Raw genomic sequence first — 22,113 nt, 5'->3', positions numbered from 1 at the left:
AATCATGATCTATTCTAGCAAATACATCTAGACTGATTATTTTGACATGACCATGTAGTATCTGCAATTTTTAATTTCTGTAACTGATCTAATCATGATTTATACAATTTGATTTAAAATGAGATAATCTCTCTTCGAGTTAAATACAGTAACAATATTGCATAAAGGTTTAGAGATTTTTTGGAAAGTTCATCTCATTTTTTGTTATTTTCTAGAGAGCAAGTCTGACAATACAACAATCATTCCAACGGGTATGTGAACTGACCGTCTGATATAGGCACGTAATTGCCTTTAAGCTGTATAAATCATCTCTGTGAGAATTTTCTGCAAGCTGACAGGCTCGGTTACAATGGTTCTTTCTCAAGTCATTACTGACCAACACCCCATTTGGTCGCAAACTATGCTGTAATTGCAAAAAATAAGATTTGTAAGTAAATTGACACTGTCATACAAGCAAGTTAATAACAACCAGTGAACACTTTATTGTTTTGTTTATTACTTGTAATATTTTCTGTGACAAGCAGCAACAAAAACCGAGCCCAAGAATTCAAAAGAAAATGGAACATTACACTATTATTTAACACTGTTTTTGAAAACCTACAATAGGTATTCGCGTCATGAACAAAAACACAGATTGTTCTAGATGACTAATTATTAATTATTGCTAACTAATTATTGTTAAGACTAAAACTAAAGATTTGGAAGCTAAGCTGACTTCCATAAACAGAAAAAAGCTTCAGTTCTTTAAAATTCACCCCAGAGCTGTGGAGCTCACATGTACGCTATACGGCTCTGTTCACATCTACATGAACTGTTACCGCGATAGAGCAATCTCTCTTTTGGACCAGACAACTCCAGTTAGTTGTAAACTTCCAAGTACCGAAAAGCTATGACCTTCGTTAAGAAATATTATTCAGCCTAGGCTGTATTTCTATGGTGTCAACCTTGTCTTATTATTAGAAACGCATGCGTGATAGATTGAAGGTGAGTTTATGGGATATCGATCCGCACGATGCCACGCTATCATAGTATTATCCAAGAATTGTATGTCAATGGGATCATCGTTCAACTGCGCAGTTACCAGTGTATCTTAGACTCACAGCTAACAAATTTTTTATTTGTCAATAATCTTAGCGTGTCACTTTTGCAATCTTACTAAAAGGCTGTGTTTCAAGTAAGGGAATCTACTACTGGTGCACCTTCCATTGCATCCCTCCGTCCATACATGCATACATAGCTGAGAGGTTCTATAGAAGTCTGAAGGGCTAGGGGAAGAGTAGGATACATGGGCCTCGAAAACGGCATTTACCTTTAGACGCTAATATCTAAATAGTCTTGATAAGTACATGATTGAAAATCAGTGATGGAATAGACCTACATAAAGTCTACCTGAGCAGCAAATAGCAGCATGGTGCAACTACATGTATTCACAGAATCTGTCATCCAAAGTCGTGGCCCATGTATCCTTCAAGTCAGGATACATGGGCCACCATGTAGGAGACATGGGCCACCACCAAGGATATTTGGACATGGGCGGTTCAAGTACCTTATTCAAATATGAAAATTACAGTTTTTATTTCATGTTAGGTTATATTTGTGGTCATGGGATATATGAAATTTGATAAATAGTGTATTACACTATGACTAAACTATTGAATGAAAGGTCACTAAATGTTTATCTGAGTTCGTTTCCAAACTCCATGTCGAATGTGAGCCCTCTCTGCTCCCTGGTTTGACTTACGGATAAATTGGTTGGCTCAGGGAGCATGGTATGTACATCTACCACAATGAATGTTGCAAGATCCTCTGTAGCAGGAAGTTGAAAAATACCATCAGCTCCTCTGCGGTAGAATATCATCTCTACGCTGGAATCATCGACCAGAGTAACAATCTTTCCAATGTAGAACACCTGAGCTTTCTTAGTATCAAATTGTACCATGTAGTATTTACCAACTTCTGCTTTGATCTCCTGAAATGAAAAAAAAAAATCTTCATGAACAACTTTTCGCATAGGGCCCTTTCACCCCGCTGCTATAAAAATGCTTTATGTATTTAAGAAGCTTCACCAATTTCCCAAGTCCTTTAGTCTGTATTGATGGATTCAACTAGACATAAGTCACAACACACTAACCTCTGGGAGTTCCACTGGAGGCTCTTCAAGTTCATCTCCAGAAGAATCATCAAGTGGTACAACACCATCAACTTTGACACCAGAGGAACTGTCATCATGGAGCACAGGCTTTCTCTTCTTCAGAGATAGCATTGAATTAATGAAACCATGTTCGGCCAGTTTTCTTCTTCGTTTTGGAGTAGCAACAGCCATCTTTTTTGGAAGTGATCTGACATCTGAGGGCAGGTTTTTAAATCCACCTTGCTTTTGCAGAGGCCTAGTCACTACCTCACTCGTAGAAGGTTGCTGGTGTGATGCTCCGCCTGCACCACTCGTAGAAGGTTGCTGGTCCGATGCTCCACCTGCACCACTCGTGGATGGTTGCTGGTCTGATGCCCCACCTGACCACTCATAGAAGGTTGCTGGTCAGATGCCCCACCTGCACCACTCGTAGAAGGTTGCTGGTCCGATGCTCTACCTGCACCACTTGTAGAAGGTTGTTCTTGGTCAGCTGTAGCTGTATGGACATTCTGAAACACTGAGGATAAGAGGTAATCGACATCAGTAAAGACATCTCTGTTAAGGGGCCAAATTCCAGCTGCTTTAAATCCACTTATGATATTTTCCGCGCTGCAGGCTCGTGTGTACGCAGATCCAATAAGTTGAACACTTCGGTAGATGGTGATTGACTGCCCTGCGTGCGTGATATGCCATGAGTTAGCTCCTGAGTTGAAATATTGGGTCATCGGACTAAAAACCGTGCGATCGAGTGGCTGGGTTCTGTTTGAAGTATGAGGAGGCAATATGACGATATGGATGCCATTATCTCTGCACATCTTCAGCACAGTGTAGCCATAATGGCTTGCATGGTTATCCATCACCAAGACCATCAGGGCTTCCTTTGTTGGCCTGGCATGCTTTATGATATGTTCAACAACTCTGATGAACAAATCAGATGTCTTCCATGCGGATCCTGTTAGGGTGTTTGTTAGACCAAGACTTCCCTCTGGTGCTCCATTCATGAAGGTTTCATTATACCTTTTTCTTGGGAAAATCAACACTTGTTACCGACTGCATTGACTATCGCACAACAGGTTACCAATCCACCTCTCTCTTTACTTGTCTGTTGCCCGACCGGCTTTTGACCTATTGGTGATATGACTTCGGGTAGTTCTTGTACGGTTGTGAACCCAGATTCGTCAAGATTGAATATTCTAGAGCCATCAACATTTGTACGTTTGTACACTTCTTCCAGTGAATCGAAGAAGCTACTGACATTTCTTCTCGTGAAGGCTGCTGCTCTGGCAATGGAAGTTGCCTCAGGTTGTCGCAGAGATAGCTCCTTGTTTCTCGCCATGAAACCAGCTCCTTGTTTCTCCTTGTTTCCTTGTTTTCATGAAACCATGAAAACCATGGTTTTCACGGCTTGTTCCAAGCCATGAAACCATGTATCGCCTTATTTCTATACCAATAAGCCATGGTTTCTATACCAAACCATGGCTTATTGGTATAGAAACCAATAAGCCATTTTTTTCCTGCAGCTTTGTTATCCAGGAATTGGGCATCTTGATGTTGTTGTCCTTGGCCAAATCATAAACAAACTTTCGAGTAGCTTCATGAGTGAGACCATAATACCGATTAGAGCAGTCGAAAAGGTATTTTTTGATTGTTGTTTTTTGTTCCATGGCGAACAACGTTCTTTGGTGGAAGTTTAGGGTGAGAGTTGAAGAATTGTTGGCTCCGTACTTTTCTACATATCTGAAATAATAATTTGATAATTGATTTATAGCATCATGTGAAAATGACTGTTCAAACGCACAGCTTGATAATGAGGCACCAATGCAGCATTCATTGAAATATAATTTGCAACCCGACATAACTTTCACACTTACAGGGTTCTGTGAATATAAAAAAGGGAACTATGCTAAATATATCGACGCCAAGTCCAGAAGGCCAATTGTCAGTAATCACAGTAGGTCATAGGGCTATGGGAAAGTAGGCCTATAGGCCTACAGACAGAAATTGTACTCACTTGTAGTAACTCACCTACTGAGAGTTGAACGCGAAATGTTCATCGCTTTTGACACGCTCCTCAATGATTCCTTGTCCTCTACCACCTTTTGTACAGCCAGCTTCATCTCCTCATGTGGAAGATGACATCGATCAGTTATTTTCTTGTAGAATTGAGGCATTACCTGTTTATATAAAACATAGCAACTGCAAGAAGATGGTTGGGCCATTTGACCCAAGTATCCTCTTATGAAAACCAATAGAGGAGGATACACGGACCGGTCGGTCCATGTATCCTCAGACCATGTGATTTTCAATAAGCAATAAAATTTGACAATTTATTTCAACAGCTTTTAATCTGGTGAAAATATGATCTTAACAAACTGTTCCGACATATACTTCACTGTCTAATCACTATCATCAGTTTTATAGTGTGCACACAATCTTGAAGTCAAGAAATTTAACAAAAAATATCCTGCATAAGACAACCTACTTCCACAGCTCAGAGTCTTTGTATGATTTGATCAAAGATGGCAACCGTGACCTTGATGCTGATTGGCTTGAAGGATTATGGCAGCAATTACCAAGATAAAACGACACAACTCTAGATCATAGACCTATTAACTATACTAGACTGGGCAATGCGAAGCCACCGTGTCCTACATAAATAGCCACATTCTTCGCGACGTAACGTCAACGCTTTGTTCACTTGCAGCTGGTCAGGCAAGCGAGTCATCATTGTGTACGTTGAAAGAATGGCAGAGACAGCTTTGTTTCTATATGTAATTTGACATAACTACTAAAGTACACAAGATATTGGTTTAAAATTTTAGATGCAAAGCTTATACACTATGCATTTCCTACCCTGCAAATTTGTAAACATAAAGTTGAATATTTCATATGTAAAGTGCGAGTAAAATTGTATATTGATCTATTCAAAAAATATTGCAAAATTATTAATGTTGCCCTATGCTATGGGCCAACATGTCAGATAGCTAGGCGTACAAGCTGATTTCAAATGCATACACACTGGTAAATGGTATACTGATTGCAGTTGCCATGAACATAAATGTTGGGTCTTAGGTGTTATGCAAGCAGCATCAGAAAAATCGTAGAAAACAAATGACAAATGGTACACTTTTCTATACATATTGTGACAGGCTACACATGACTAAAGACGACCAGTCGCTGAGCTTTGATCTAAGATTACTCTTGTTAGCTGCTACTTTTGTAGCCTCATGGTGAATTCTAATTCTGACATATCTGGATGTGATAGTTTTACATGTAACTAATGCTGCGTTGTGACTTGAGCATGGAAATTCCTGATGCAAATTGCTTTGTAAAACCATTGAAAGAGTCTTCGTGACTACCAGCTTGTGTATGTCTGCAGTGATTCCTTGTAAGTTGACACACTGCCATATGATCTGTTCCGAGCCTAGACATATCTTTGTGATGACAGGATGAGGTGTAAACAGACCACCTCTATCTTTTACACTGATTAGTGTCACGTCATCCCTGGTGCGTAAGCCTGGACAGGAGGCTCTAAAGCTGGTGCAATCATTGCAGTTGAGTTTTAAGCTCCGTACCACATAACCTGCTAAATAAATATCATATGTTAATATTATTATAAAAAGTATATATATCAACCGTAAAATAAATTTCCTACATCTCACTGATTTGCTGCAGTATTATTTCAAGCCACTCTGCTACCTGTATATCTGTTCTATACACTAACAATAAGTGAAAGTAGCTAAGACCAAAATACATGTACATACCTAAATCATGTACCACAATATGGGCAGTCATGCAGTTTAGCACATGCAGCAAGGCTACAATGTGTGCCAGATCTCTTGTTTTGTAAAAAATTTGGAGGAATTGGTTGTATTTACCTACCGATGTACTCCACTATGTCTGAGACAGATTTTGACAGATCGATTTCCAGCCGTTCGCTTGATTCCAAATAATCATGGAAGTTATCGTCACTTTCTGCATGAATTTTTCTTTGTTTAGATGAGAGAAGTAGGGAGCAGGAGCCATCTGAGCTATCACAATCAAGACAGTTAGCACTCGTGCTAGGTGTGATTTCTGTTTTCACTAGTCGAGCTTTCAGTGCAGATTTGAAGCTACAGACATCTGGATTATTGTTGAAACCTCCCTTGGCCCGAATCTTTGAGAGCAGTGTTTCTATATGCTCCTGTCCAAGCTTGTACATAAGTAGATACTTGGCCTCGCGAAATGCTTGAAAAATTGAATTCCCTATTCCAAGGTACGAGGTACGCTTATGTAGAGGGTTGGGAATGATCTCTTCAGATTGCTTGGCGGCTGTTGGCTCTTCATAGCAAATTGAAGGTTCCAGGACTGGCTCATCTCGGTCTGGTGGAGATGATTTAGATAGTGTTGGTCGGCATAACAGTCGTCTATGCTTTAGTTGAGTCGGTTGTAAATATTTTGGCAGAGAATCAAATACCCTTGGTACAGCAGTAGGCTTTAGTATGGCAGCCATCGTCAGACCAGGAGGTCTGCAGGAGATCACTGCCGAGCGCAGAGTTTTTGGAAGGCATCCAATCCTTACGTTTCACGGCGTCTATCCACTTGTTACATATGTTTAGGTGTTTTTCTTCTGATGGAAAGGTGTGGAAACTGAGTTAACTGTTTTTTGCTGGAGTATTAGAACAACCAAATGCGCAGCAAAAATTTTACTCTTGTCCTGCAAAATAATCAGTAAATAATTGCATTCTTATGAGACCATCATAAAGTAAAAATCTTTTCGTTGGGTTTAACTACACTTCTAAATATAGCACAGCCATCACCATACTCATTTACTAGCCTATGTCCACCTGCCATGATGATGAAAAACTTCATGAGATGGGCAACACTTCGACTACTTCGCGGTTGGCACCTCTTTGTGCGAAGCAACTTTTCAAATATGAGTGCCAGCAATGAACTTTAAGAAAACACTTTGGAAAAAACTATTATTTGTATGCATATCTCGGAAAAATCCGCAAGATTTCTTGCTCTTCATATCTAGGTACCTCTCACAACCACACTTGAAGACAATTGGAGTAAAATTTACCTTCGAATCATTTCCAGTGCTGGTAGTTGCTCCACTCTCCATGGCTTCCTATTTAAAACTATGGCCTGGACTAGGCAAAGTGAACAAAGCAACAAAGTGAACATAAACCTATTTTCTGATGCTGTTTGCATAACACCTAAGACCCAACATTTATATTCATGGCTGACTGCGATTAGTGTACCATTTACCAGTGTGTATGCCTTTGAAATCAGGTTGTACACCTAGCTATCTGACATGTTAGCCCATAGCATAGGGCAACATTAATATTTTTGCAATATTTTTTGAATAGATCAATAAACATTTTTACTGGCACTTCACGTATGAAATATTCAATTTTATGTTTAAAAAAATTTGCAGGGTAGGAAATGCATAGTGTATAAGCTTTGCATCTAAAATTTTAAACCAATATATTGTGTACTTTAGTAGTTATGTCAAATTACATGTAGCAACAAAGCTGGCTCTGTCATTTTTTCTATGTAAACAATGATGACTCGCTTGCCTGACCAGCTGCAAGTGAACAAAGTGTTGACGTTACGTCGCGAAGAATGTGGCTATTTAAGTAGGACACAATGCTGAGCCGTGATGCATTGGATTGCCCAGTCTAGTATAGTTAATAGGTCTATGCTCTAGATATAGGGGTGGTTCAAGTAACCTCCATGTCCATGTATCCTACTCTTCCCCTATGCAATATTACATAACCCTTTGCAGGTCTTTCCAAAGCCGTTCTGTTATCGAATATGTCAATGGCGGCTGACCAATGTTAAAGTAAAACGACCGTGATAGTTTTAGTGTAATTAATATAATTGTTCAATAAGTTAAAGCAGTAGAAAAATAAATTGTTGTGGCAATATTTACTACAGTATCGCAAACTGTTAGCCGCGAATGACATAAAAGTATTTATATAAATGTGAGTGTTTGTCAATCGATCCAGTTCTATCGAGTTTTAGTAATGAAGAAGTCGCTTCGTTGAGGATTTAAACACTCGAGCATTGTAACCGCAACTTTGCAAACACTCATAACTAACTACAAAATTGTGGTTTCCAGCCATCTTTTCTTCAGTAACCTTATTGCAATTGTAGGTTACAAGCTGAATTAATATGTAATTTTTTCTATTAACTAATATTACCTTTATGTTTTTATAAAGTCATTTCAAAATCCATTACCTATCTTTTATTTGGCCATTTCGATTTCAGATGTGCCGCTACAATCCTACTTCTGGTTTCCCTTAATGCTATTGCTAAATCTACCAAGTACCCTTGTGCGCTTCATTGATATACATTTGTATCGGTATTGTCCATAAAAACTTTGAATACAAGGAGCTTCTGCTGCATCAGTAACCTTTTTACACACATACCTCTTTATAGTCATTGTTGTTAATAATTAAACCTAGCCATGATTTTTATTTTGTTTTCAAATAAATAGTACAAGCGCTCCGGTTGGTACGCAAACCATCCTGAAGCCGGGAGAATAGTATGAGATTTAAATCTTCGCAAATAATCACAGCTGTCTTTGGTGCAAAAGCGATCAGTGCTTGTCAAATTACTACATGGATGAGAATGTTATACTGATTTATCCTGCAATTAGGCTTATTTGCGCTGTCTGTCGAGGTTGGAAGGAGCATACAAGCCTTTGACCTCTTCTTGTATAAAACACGTCAGAGTTTGCGCAAGCGGAGTGCCTCAATAATTTAATAACCTATCTAGTATCGACAATCATTTGTGCCGTTTTGGTTGACGCCTAGTTTATTGAAAGGTTGATAAGCTGTGTCGTTTGTGTATGTACAGCCCATGGTGTGTGCTGTTCACTTGAGCTGGCTCGTTAGTGTTAAACTGGGTTCACATCAGCCGATTTGCAACCCGAGGCCAAGTTTAAACTGAGAGTAGGTGATTTTGCCAGTTCTTATTTGCAGGGTCAGATAACTTTAGCTGATATATTTTAGTGAGTCACGCTTTGCATTTTGCTCACTGTTTCCCACAATATTTTTGGTAGACTTTTTTAACATATTAAATGATTATTTTGCACTGCCTAGCTCACAGCTCACCACTAATAATTGATAACCACAGGGAGGACGTCATTTTGCTAACATAATGAGCTTCAACTATTATAACAACGACGTAATAATTGAAGCAGATGTTTCAATTAGCATGCTGTTGCATAGCACCCTTTCCACGGTGCTATCGCGCAATTTTCCGTAGTTGCTGTTACTCATGGGTGAAGCTATGACAAAAGCATACACTGATGTGAAGTTAATTATGATCACTTTAAATGACATCGTGTGACTCGTTGTGAACAAGATGTCATTGGCTACTCAAATTGAATATCTCTCCAGAATAGGCTATTGATTGGGCACTGCCCGATAAAAATTTCTTTCGGTCTCGGGCTTGTTTGCTCTGTTCACACGATACGATTCTCGGTCAGCAGGAATTTGGTCCGAAAATCAGCTGGTGTGAACGCAGTTTTAGTATGTTAGATTTAGCTTTCTTCTTTTAGCAGGGAACTTGCGGTATGCAGAAGCGATAGCAAACATTGTTGGTTGGTCGTGTATCTGCTGTAGTAGGGCAGTAGTCAGGTTTAATGCTTATTAGTTTGTTGTAGGAGCTTAATATAAACTGATGGTTTTTTCTTCTTTAGAGGGTATTCTCAGTGGAAGCATATATCTGATTTTAGTTCATTTTTCCGCCATTGTTTCCAGCTCCAACTTGTTGCGAGCTTCAGCGGTAGTGTCTCTGCCTTTGAATTTTGAGACGAATATAATCCCGCAGTGTGGTGCCATTTCTATGTCATCAGTCAACTATATTTCAATTGACAAGTTCATTACTGAAGCAGCATGTTTTGGTGGCCAAAGATAGCACATGGTGTTTGTACCGCAAGCAACTTTCTGACAGCAGATTGTTACCAGCAAAACTGTTGAAAATCTGAGTGCATTGATTTTAACTATATACATTGTATAATAACCACAAGTACACCACTAACTACATACTGTACTCCACACAAGACGCTTGTAAAGCTAGGAATTTCCTAATTCAATATCGTAAGATGGCAGATCTCTTTCATGAGTATTCCTATTGCAGTTTCATAAATCTGATTAATCAGTGACTGGCTTGGTTTGCTGAGCATTAGTATTTTTGTTAGACTTATTAACGTTGGCATAAAATCCTCAATTGCTTTATTTTTTTCTCTATAAATCATGTTATAATGTAACTCTATACATAACAACCCAAAGGTAGACAAATAAATTTTATTTTATAATTTTACAGTTAAAGCACTATGGTTCTTCGTCTGAACTGATTAGCATGCTGGACTTGGTGGATGATATCAAGACCTGCAAGAAAACGCATTAACCATCAAATATATTACAGAATAACGCTTCAAATAGGATAATGTGTTCTAAATTGTAGCTATCAATGTTGATTAGTTCTCACCTATTTTTTCGAGTCCGATCCCATTGCCCCCCTCGATCCTCACAGACCGGGTGGACAGGGAGAGGAAACGACTATAGAACCACAGGCCCGTGCAGAGACTGAACAGGCAGAACCGACCCCCGCCATGAACTCTGGACCGGTTCCGACCGGGGAGAGACCCAGGTGGAGGCGGAGCCCACTGGAACCGACAGACCCGTGGAGTTGAGAAGAGATAGGAGGCCCCGAAGAACCACGGGACCACCCATCCGGTATGGGCAGGCGGTGTGTCACCAGATCGAACCCGAGAAGAAAGATGAAGAACAGTGCCGATACTCGGAAGAGATTAGGAATAACCAAGAAACCAGAGAAAGGTACGAGATACTGAGAGCCTGAGTGGAGGACATAGAGAAGCTTCTCGAAGGAGGGAGTATTAGCCTCGACGAGGAAGGAGAATTACAGTACCAAGCGTTGAGGGACTCCATGGAAGAGTTAGAGACGACATTGACCACCAATAGCCAGAACACGGGAACAGGAGAAAAGGAACAGATGGAAAGCTTCCAGCTCTCAGAAGAGGTGAAGAGTAGCCCGGCAGCCAGAGAGAGGTACGAGTTGTAAAAAGAGCCGTTTGGAGGACATAGATGAACTGCTTAAAGAAGGAAGCATTGTCCTCGACGAGGAAGGAGAGCTACAATATCGAACGTTGAAGGACTCTATGGAGGAGTTGGAGAGGGTGATGACTACAGAGATCCAAACTAAAAGAACAAGTGAGAAAGGACAAACGATCTGGAACGAAGGGGCGAAGATCGCAGAGGCCGGAGAAATCTCAGAGAGAGAGAGAGATTTTCCGGCCAGGGACGATCTGGACCGATGACTATTGGCGACACAGTTGACCCGGGTCAAGGACGAGGCTCCACCGGAAACTGGCTGCCATTGCGCTCAGTCAACCACAACGCTGCTCCTAGCCAATTCACATACACGTCATTTCACGACTGCTCTCTGCTTCAGAGAGTTCGCAACTGCGTTAGCTACATGGACCCGAGAAGTACCCAGTACCAAGATAAAGAATTGCAGCAACTACTAACGGAGCTCGATGGAATACTTGAGGAGACGGAGACAACAGCCACACAGACAGGTATAGATCCAGAGCGCCATGCCAGCATATCTTCAACAAATCCAAAGGTCATACCAATGGCATATAAAGGGACCAAACCAAATCAGGATGATGAGATAAATGTGCGAGTGATCCAGCTAGGAACGACATCAGCCAAGGAAAAGCCGACACGGAGCCAGAACCCGGCCAAACGAAAGGACTCTCCCAGGAACGTTTGGTATACGCCCGAATCCTATAAAAAGATGGAGGCCGCAGAGGACAAAGAAAAGAGAGTGTCGATTATGTGGATTCCAGAATAGAGAAAGCCGGGTGGTGCGACGCCACATTAGACAACACTTCTGGCGATTTTGGTGCAAATGCCAGAAGAATTCTTCATTTTTCTCCATCTATAAGCACCAACGGACGGAGAAAGACACCGAGAACCAACCGCGCGTGGTGTTTCAAGTGGATGAAGAGTCTTTTCAGGAATTCTGCGAACACATCGGGTGGGAGAACCGCCCTCCTTTCGGCACCTGCCTGCCGGTCAAATATGGGAAAGGATGGACGGCAAAGAGAAAAATGGAAACCACAAAACCAACGATTACCATAGTCCCAGGAACAGACCTTCCAAACCTGACAGTCCGAGTCCAAAAATCATCAGGATACCAAAGGCAGGGAGGAACCAAGTCGATCCTTCCTCTCGGGATACACTATTCCTAGAAAAATGAGACGAAGGGATACTCGACAAGAAGAGCCGGTGTTGGAGATCCTTGCCAGCACGGCGGATAAGGAAGGAATAGTGGAGGAACCAAGCACAAAGGCGCACAGGCCCACCAGCGGAGAGAAAAAGCCTCCCCACTCCAACAAGAGGAAAAGCTATCTCCACCGTGCCGATCGTGAGGAGAAAGAATATCGGCAATACCGAAGCTTAGCCCGGGCCAGCTACCAAGAGGTACAGCGCCTACGTAGCTGTGCCAACCAATATAACTAGCCACCTATGACTCCACCTCGGGTAATTGTTGACCCCAGGCTAAACAATTGGGGGGAGTGTGTGGAGGACGGGACTATACTAAACCATATGTTTGAGCTTGAGACAACGTTATTCCTAGTTACTTATGTATATTTCTTAACCGGTTATATAATACTCTGGTGAACCTGTTATATAATACTACATTTTTGGGCCTGCTTCGCAGGCCTGCTAGCACACCATTATGTCTATTGTCTGGGCCTGCTCACAGGCCTGATATAAAACAATGGATATTATATAATTGTGGGCGGAGCAAATAGTATAAAAGGAGAAGGCATAAGCCAACTCTTTGGGATTCTGCTAACAGATTTTATACTGTCAAGACGAAGTTATACATGTACTGATATACGCTAAATACACTATAGTGATTCTTACAAACTGCCTGCGTTTGATGCCTGCCTGGTCGGCATAATAAGGATCCTTCTGCCAGAACTGATCTGGCTTCAAGCACGAACTGCTTTGGGGAGACACCTAAGGAAGGCTAGGGGTTGGCCGCGTTACGATCGGACCTGATCAGAAATGCGATAGCATTGGAGATCAGGCCTTTCAGTAAGCTAGCCGGGACCTAAATTAGCCAAGATAGGGTCTCAGAGAGCAGGCCGTGCTAGCCTTCCAAGTGAGCCTGAACTGAGGACAGCCCACCGCGGCCTGATCCGACCACTAGGTGTGTCAGGCAGGCCGACGAGGGGAAGGCCCAGTGTTCAGACTGCACTGCCTTGCTAGGAAAGTAAAGCTGGCTCAGCTACCGGGGCCAGACCTTTACAGTATGTGTTAGGTCAACTATTGACTCTAATCGTGTGAGGTATAGCTACAAGCTATACTTCACGAACAATGCAACCAAATCAAAACAACCAAAAATGACCTTTATTCTGTTCAACGAGAAACATCGCAATCAACAGCTGTTACTAATCAGCAATTCATCTGTCTCACAACGTATAAACAATACTCCATGCAATGATATTCATACATAAGCATTATTCTAGACCTGTCAGTCCACCCATCCGCTTATCTCTCCAAATTGGAGTATTTAATAATAACATTTTATAGTTTGTTTGACACCTGTTATCTCTTGGTATTCCACTCAACTGATAACCTGTTTAGTGCTTTGTTTTGCAACTGGATTTCTACTGATATTGTCTGTTCTTGTGTCTGTAACTAAATTCATACATCAAATTAATGATGTATGTGTCTCTCGCAACCTGCTCTTGTATTCATAACAAATTCGTACTATACTTGCAACATCCTGACAGATGTCCTTTTTACCTGATGCCTAAATACTTTTGGTATTGCCAAACCTATAAAAGGCAATACACTTTTTATATGCAGGAGTCTGTTGTATACAGCCTTCACTAATGCTTGTATATACGTACTCAAATACACTTATTTGCATTTACGCAAGATAAACTTGTTACTTAGTATAACTAAGTACTGAACTTGTTGCTGTGTGCAAGAACGAGTTCAAGTGTCAGTTGGCTGTGTGCCCTTGACAATAGTATGAGTTTTGCCAGGAAAATAAGTGTTTCGGTATGGTTATAGCTATAATTTATGACAGCGCTGCATTGAGGAAAACCCTAAATCTAGGCCTGTTCTCCAGCTTTGAAAGAGGCGATCTCATCATTTAAGCTCGTGTTAAAATATCACAATTTATCTTATATTGATTCTAGAGCAGACTGTTCAAACAATTTTGCTTCCTTTGAGTTTATAAGCTAAAGTGGTAAATGATGCTTCTGAATAACCGAAAAAAATGTTTCTATTGCTTGAAAAAATTATAAATTGTTTTCATAACCATCTTACCTTTTAATTTTTTTCAGTGTTTCACTAATTGCCATAAAGTCCACATTTAAGGATATCTGCCAACTTTTCCTAATATGTTCATTTTATAGTAGTCCTGTAACAATCCTGGTATAGCATAATAAACATATTTGCTATCCGGTCAAAGGAATTGGGTTTAAGACAGCTTTTCAGATGTTTGGTATACTTATATAAAATAATATTTAATTGCTCAATTACCAAATTCATTCAAAATAGTATGTATGTACAGCAAAATTAATATTCGATATTAGTTTATCTGTGGCTGTCGTAATATTTTCACTACCCTGTTCAAAGATGTCATAGCCTAGCAAGTAAATACTAGTATTTCATTATTCTAGTCTCACTGGGGTATTATACATTTATATTACTATTCCTGGGTGAGTCATCTTACCGCTGTGTTTTCTTCCAGGTCACTCACCCAAGATTCACTAATGAGTGCAACCGACTTATCTTCAAATTCAGCGATGATATCAAGACTTGACATATCTGTAGTTAAGTAAAAAATAAAGTGAACCAGAATCATGTGATGACGATATGAGAATTACTGAAATGAATGAACGATTTCTTAACGCATAAGCATTGCCCGTATTCAATTAGCTTATTGGAATGACAATTTGACCAATGGAGGTTTTATGAGTGAACGACTTGTCAATCTTACTCAATTTTGCATCAAGAATGTCTTTAATTAACATTCGCAAAAGCATTATTGCAGCGACTACCATATAACCTTTATTTAAATACCATGACACTCTATTTTTTCTACTTTTCTCTGGTAGTGGTGCTTTATTAAAGATGTTCAATTAAAAAGTGGGGTTGTAATTTTTAAATTGCTCATCAGAATTTTGGGAAGACAAATGCAACCCTTTCATGGGTGAAGTGAATGTCGCCTATATTTTGCACCCTCCTTTGGGCCGATTGACATTAATCCTTGTGGATGCAAGAACTCTGCTGTAACAAACATCCAACTTGTTGTAGATATCTAAATAACTGTCCATTAAGAAGCTGAGAAATATCTGTACCAGTTGATATCCATGGTTCCACAGGATATATAGGGCCATCCAAGCCATATAGTGACCATCCGTAACCACTTTGTATGCTCGTATGTAAACGATTACTCATATCTCACAAAAGAAACTTGCTAGAAAGTCAGCTCGTTTCTCAAGTTTCTCGCATGTCCGTGCACTCATATGTGGAAGTATGACTGCACCACTTATGCAGCAATCAATTCTTAGTGATTTATTGCAGATGTCTGAAGCAGGCTGAATAAACAAAAGTGGATTGATGCAAAGCGAGCTCGAGCAAACAGAACAGTTAACCATCCATTCTTTCTTCAAGGAGAGGTAGTTGTCAACTTGTTGTTATATGATTGCCCAGTGGACCACTTATATTTACCTTGCCATTCAAGTTTAGCAACTATCATGTACAGTAGAATCCCTCAATTGAAGGTGGCTTTCCAGTACAAGTGTCATGGTATGTTATGTAAGCTGTACAATGATCCCATTATGTTTCACGAATGCATATGTACCTGTTATTGTGTGAGTGAGATATTATATTGCTGCTTACCTGCTAGTCAACACCACAATAATGAGACCATAGGGCGGGTACAGATAACCAATTGATGGAGATGGATGAATATTTTTGGCAAAATACACCTACACTGATTCGAAAGCGCTGACTGCTGAATCTCTGACAATTGCTTAAAAGATTTGCCTGCACAAACTAATATAGCTGGGAAGCCAGTAAAATGATAAAAAGCTGATAGAAAGTTCTAATTTTCTTATGAAATATTATGGCTCACTTTTCTGTTTAGATGAAACTGATGATTCCACATTTCAGTGAAGGCGGCGAATGAAGCTAAAAATCATTGATTTTCTAAATTTGTAATTCTTCAAAAAGCTTATAGGAAAAATGCTTGACATGTTCTTTCACTCTAAAAAAGCAACTCTCTTTAAAGAACTACAGTTGAACGTCGGTTCTTGAACACTTCGATTCTTGAACAACTCGGTTTTCGACCAAGAAAAATGGAAATTGATTCGTCTCGGTTCTCGACCATAAATTCGGCTCTCGACCAAATAGGGATAAGCCGAGAAAAGTCGAGCGAACACGAACACTCAACCGAGAGAGAAGTTCTCTTCATATCACCAAGAGAACTTGAGCTGGCCATTGGAATCCAAAGTGCATCGATAACCGACATGGACGTGATTACCTGACTGATTTTTTATAGCTTTGCATAGTTTATTAGTGCCTAATCAAGTTTCCAAAGAAATACCGTGACGACAAAAGGAAAGTAGAGGGCAAAACTATGGAATTGAAAAAAAATTGAAATATAAATCAGGCATGCGTTTTTGTTTATTTTTTCATCAACGAAGATAGGAACTCTTTTATTATAATTAAACATGACCTACATCCACCTGTTTTCATTTATGGTATGCTGCATACAGTACAGTTTATGGTGTGAAATGTTAAAAAAATGCATTTCTTAGAATGGATTAAAACTTACTTATATTAATTATAATGGGAAAATTTGTTTCGGATCTCAAACAATTTGGTTCTCGAACAGCCTTCTGGAAAAGATTATGGTCGAGAACCGAGGTTCCACTGTAAATAGCAAATTTTTTACAGAAAGTACTTTCATGAAAATTTAATCCATTTTGCATTTAAGTTTGGACAATCACTTTAAGGAAAGACTTATTCATCATCCCATGTTGTATTGAGTGCCTTAAGATATCAATCACTATAGCTTATGTTTCCATGGAATATGGCAAGTAGCACAGAATATCAACGCGGGCGTTTTTATATTCAATACGTAATGCTCAAAAAATCATCAAAAACCAAAGATCAGACAATTGCCTCTATCAATATTTAGCAAGACAATGTCTTTACCCAGCCTTTCAAGTCTTCAGTGTCACCACCAAAAGAGGCTTGCTTTTTACCAAGTACACGTGTTGATAAAAGTTGTGCCAGTGAACTTAGCTTTAACTTAAAATCAATGAATACAACGACATATGTGATTCCCGATGAGCCAGATGTAATTTCCGGAGTATTAGCTGACCAATTTCGTGATTGGGCTTTGCGTAACAATACCACACTGACCTCCTTAAACCAAGTGCTGAGTAGTTTATGTCGCAATGGTCACAGCGATCTACCCATGACAGCACGGACATTATTTCTCACACCATCTACAAAAGTTAATGTTTCAAACGCATCCGGCTCGAGTTGTCTTTACTTAGGGTTTCAGTCACACCTTTTGCACTGGGATGATGAAGTGGAACTAACTACTGAGTGTTTTACTTTAGCTATTAATGTTGATGGTTTTCCATTGTTAAAGAGTGGCGGTAACTCGTTATGGCTTGTTCTCAGCCAAGTTGTGAATGTAAAAAATGCTCGTTTTTCCTGTTTTTTAATGTTGGGAAAGACTAAACCTGCAGGCATTGATTTTCTCGCTGATACTGTAGAGGAATTGAGTCAGTCGCTTGACAAGAGTTTAGATATTGCAGGAAAAACGATTGACATTAAGATTTCATACTTAGTTTGCGATGCACCTGCTAAATCTTTAATAAAAGCATGGAAGTCATACTCAGGCTACAATAAATGCTTCAACTGTTCTAATAAAGGTACTTATGCCTATTATCGGTTGCTGCACATGGAGATACAGCTTGCAGATCAATGAACTGATTCATCCTTTCGTGATATGTTTTCTCAAACCCACCACACAGGCGATTTGTTTTTGTAAACTACCAATTGACATGATACACCATTTTCCTATTGATTATATGCATTCTTGTTCTTTGGGCGTGATTAAAAAACTTATTTTGTTGGCTGTCTGATAGTAAAAGCGAGCATCAAATCAGCCAGGTGAAGCGCCTGGACTAGCGCTTGCCGCCTTTGCAAACCAAAACTCCATCACACTTTCAGAGAAAGCCTAGGTCCACAGAACAATTATGTAGATGAAAAGCTACAGAGTTACGCACATTTCTCCTCTACTCCGGAAAAGTTGTACTTTGAGAAATTTTGTGTCCAAAAATATCAGCACTTTCTTTGTTTTTGTTACAGCCATAACTATTATCTTAAATCCCAAAATGACGAGTGATTACTGGGAATATGCTCACAGTCTGTTGGAAATATTTGTGAAGAAAGCAAGAATTCTTTATGGCGAGCACTTCATGATTTACAATGTCCACTCACTGTTGCAAAATTTAAAAGTTTAGATAATTGTTTTGTATTTCCTTTTGAGACTTCAAGTCATCAAATGGAAGGTGCGGCATGAAAACATTCCGCAAAGCCAGATAGTAAAAAGAGTGGCTGAGAAAAACCACAGAGATCTGTTATATTCTATTTCGCGAAATAAAGATGGCATCAGTGTAAAACAACCTAGCCATACCTACTTCGCGAATGATAGAAAAATTGTTGAAATCCTTTGCAAAAAATTTCTACATAATCCATGTACAAAAACTTTAGAAAAACTATTTCTTGGTCATCAATACTGGCCAGAGCAAGCAAAACGCCCCATGTTGATTGTTGTAAATTGTTCAGTGAAAGCACAAACATGCTTTAGCTGAGCCTGGCATCAGTATTAGCAGTGTTTCAATTATTTTTTTTGATTTATTATGGTGAGATATCTAACAATCTTTACCAGAAACTTTTTTGATGAAAGTTCAAAATCAAAGGAGATATTTCACTTGGGGCTTTTTGATTGCCTAAATTGACACTTTCCTATGCTGACACTAGGTAATCAAAACGCTCTATCTCGACAAATAGGGCGTTTTGATTGCTTAATTAGGCTGGTTTCTCATTGTTAATTTGTTACAAGGCAATTTGCTTTCACTGGATAATCAAGGGATTACAAGTTTTAATTCCGATTATTAATCTAGTCTGCAAAAAGATAAATGTTGCAATTAGTATTACTAATCCAGTCAACACAAAGATTAAAACCCTGCATTAAACATCCTTCAGCTCAAAAGTTAAGAGACGATCAAGGGTCTAAGTCTCATTCAAACCTGACGTTATGAAATGAAAGCAGTAAAATAGTGATTTTAACATGATCAAACGCTTTTATTGAATACAATTTAAAGCAAACAATTGACTGCAATAATTTCAGTATTTCAGGAAAGCAAAACCTTTTGATGTACATTTCATTAAAACAAAATTCTCATTAAATCACTGAGTCGGCATTTAAGATCTAGACTTACGTCACTGAGAGATTGTCTGGTCATAGTAAATATATTAAGATAATAAATATAGCAAAAGGATTGAGGACTAGAAGTGCACTAGTTTGTAAAATCTGCCTTAGGAACACCAAAATATATCTGCTTCAGTTTTGCTTCCCATTGTTTATAACTATGTGATTACATAATGCTGCTTTCATCATGCCCAACTTTGTGTATGTTCAGGCCAATCGAAACGCCCTCTCCACAGATAGGGCATTCGATTGCCTCTTTGTGTCATAAATGTGGATAGGGCGTTTTGCACATAGTCAGAAGTGCTGGACATTTTTTGGGACATGGTAGATCTTGCATATAAACATAAAAAGCGAATTTTGACATCATTGTCAAACAAGGCGTTTTGCTTGCATAGGGCATAATACGTGAACCCAAAAAATGTTTTCTGAAGAGTGCAATTCCAAACTGATCAAAGTGTTTGAAGCGTCTAACAATCTGACCTGTCTCATTTGTGTGCCTTTTTCAAATATTGGTAGCAAATGCTTTAAAAACATTCACGGAAATTCATACACTGTTCAGCCACTCATGCATCATTACTAATTGGTTTCTTCTTGAAGTCTTTTTTGCAGTTGTCCGAAAGTTTATATGGCTGACATTTTATTCTCATTGCTATGAGATTATTTTGCAGGCCTGCATGAGAATTGTGTTCATATTTTTGTTGTTCTACTAATACTGCTGACTATAGTCGGCAGTCTGTGAACAAACCAGAGTAAGAGGTGCATATGGATACCAACCTGATTTGTTATTAACAATTTGGAATATTGTATGTAGCACAGAATATCAACTTGGGTGTCTTTATATTCACTAAAAAAATCATTTTGTATTGTTTAAAGAATCATTAAAAACCCAAAATTAGACATATGGCTTCATCAATGATTTGCAGGACAATGTTGTTACCCAGCCTTTCAAGTCCTCCGTATCACCACCAAAAGAGGTTTGCTTTCTACCAAGTGCGCACGTTGATGAAAGTTGTGCCAGTGAACTTAGCCTTAACTTGAAATCAGTGAATACAACGGCATGTGTGATTCCTCATGAGCCATATGTAACTGATGGGCCATTAGCTGACCAAGTTCAAGATTGTGGGTTGCCTAACAATAGAACACACATCTCCATAAACCAACTGCTGAGTATTTTACGTCACAATGGTTACAGCATTTTATCGATGACAGCACAAACATTATTTCTCACACCATCTGCAAAAGTGAATGTTTCAAATGTATCCGGCTTGAATTGTGTTTACTTAGGGTTTCAGTCCTACCTTTTGAACTGAGAAACTTAAGTGGAACCAACTACAAAGTGTTTGACTTTAGCTATTAATGTTGACAGTCTTCCATTGTTTAAGAGTAGTGGTAACTCGTCATGGCTTGTTCTCAGCCAAGTTGTGAATGTAAAAAATGCTTGTTTTTCCTGTTGTTTAATGTTGGGAAAGACTAAACCTGCAGGCATTGACTTTCTCGCTGATACTGTAGAGGAATTGAGTCAGTCACTTGAAAAGAGTTTAGATATTGCAGGAAAAACGATTGACATTAAGATTTCATACTTAGTTTGCGATGCACCTGCTAAATCTTTAATAAAAGCATGGAAGTCATACTCAGGCGACAATAAATGCTTCAACTGTTCTGATAAAGGTACTTGTGCCTATTATCGGTTGCTGTACATGGAGACACAGCTTGCAGATCAATGAACTGATTCATCCTTTCGTGATATGTTTTCTCAAACCCACCACACATTAACTTCGTCTTTGTGTAAATTAACAATTGACATGATACACCATTTTCCTATTGATTATATGCATTCCTGTGTTTTGGGCGCAGTGAAAAAACTTCTTTGTTGTTTCGTGTTTGATAGTAAAAGAGAGCATCAAATTTCGTCAAGCCAGGTGAAGCTCCTAGACCAGCGCTTGCTGTTTTTGCGATCCCAAACTCCACCACACTTTCAGAGAAAGCCTAAGCCCACACAGGAGTTATGTAGATGGAAAGCTACAGTTTCGCACAGCTCTTCTCTACTCTGAAAAAGATGTACTTTGAAAAGTTTTGTGTTCAAAAAAATATCAGGCCTTCCATTGTTTTGTTACAGCCATAACTATTCTCTAGAATCCTGAGATGAAAAGCGATTACTGGGGATATGCTTAGCCTTTTGGAAATATCTGCGAAGAAAGGAAACATTATTTATGGCGAGCGTTCCATGATTTACAATGTTCTTTCCATGTTGCAAAGTTTAAAAGTCTAGATAATTGTTTTTTATTTCTTTTTGAGAATTATATGCAAGTCATCAAATGGAAGGGGCGGCATGGAAACATTCCACTAAGCCAAATGGTAAAAAGAGTGGCTGAGAAAAGCCACAGAAATCTGTTATATTCTATTTCGCAAAA

The sequence above is a fragment of the Watersipora subatra genome, chromosome 2, assembly GCF_963576615.1.
Source record: "Watersipora subatra chromosome 2, tzWatSuba1.1, whole genome shotgun sequence".
NCBI lineage: Eukaryota > Metazoa > Bryozoa > Gymnolaemata > Cheilostomatida > Watersiporidae > Watersipora > Watersipora subatra.
Note: the sequence above shows the minus strand (reverse complement) of the source record.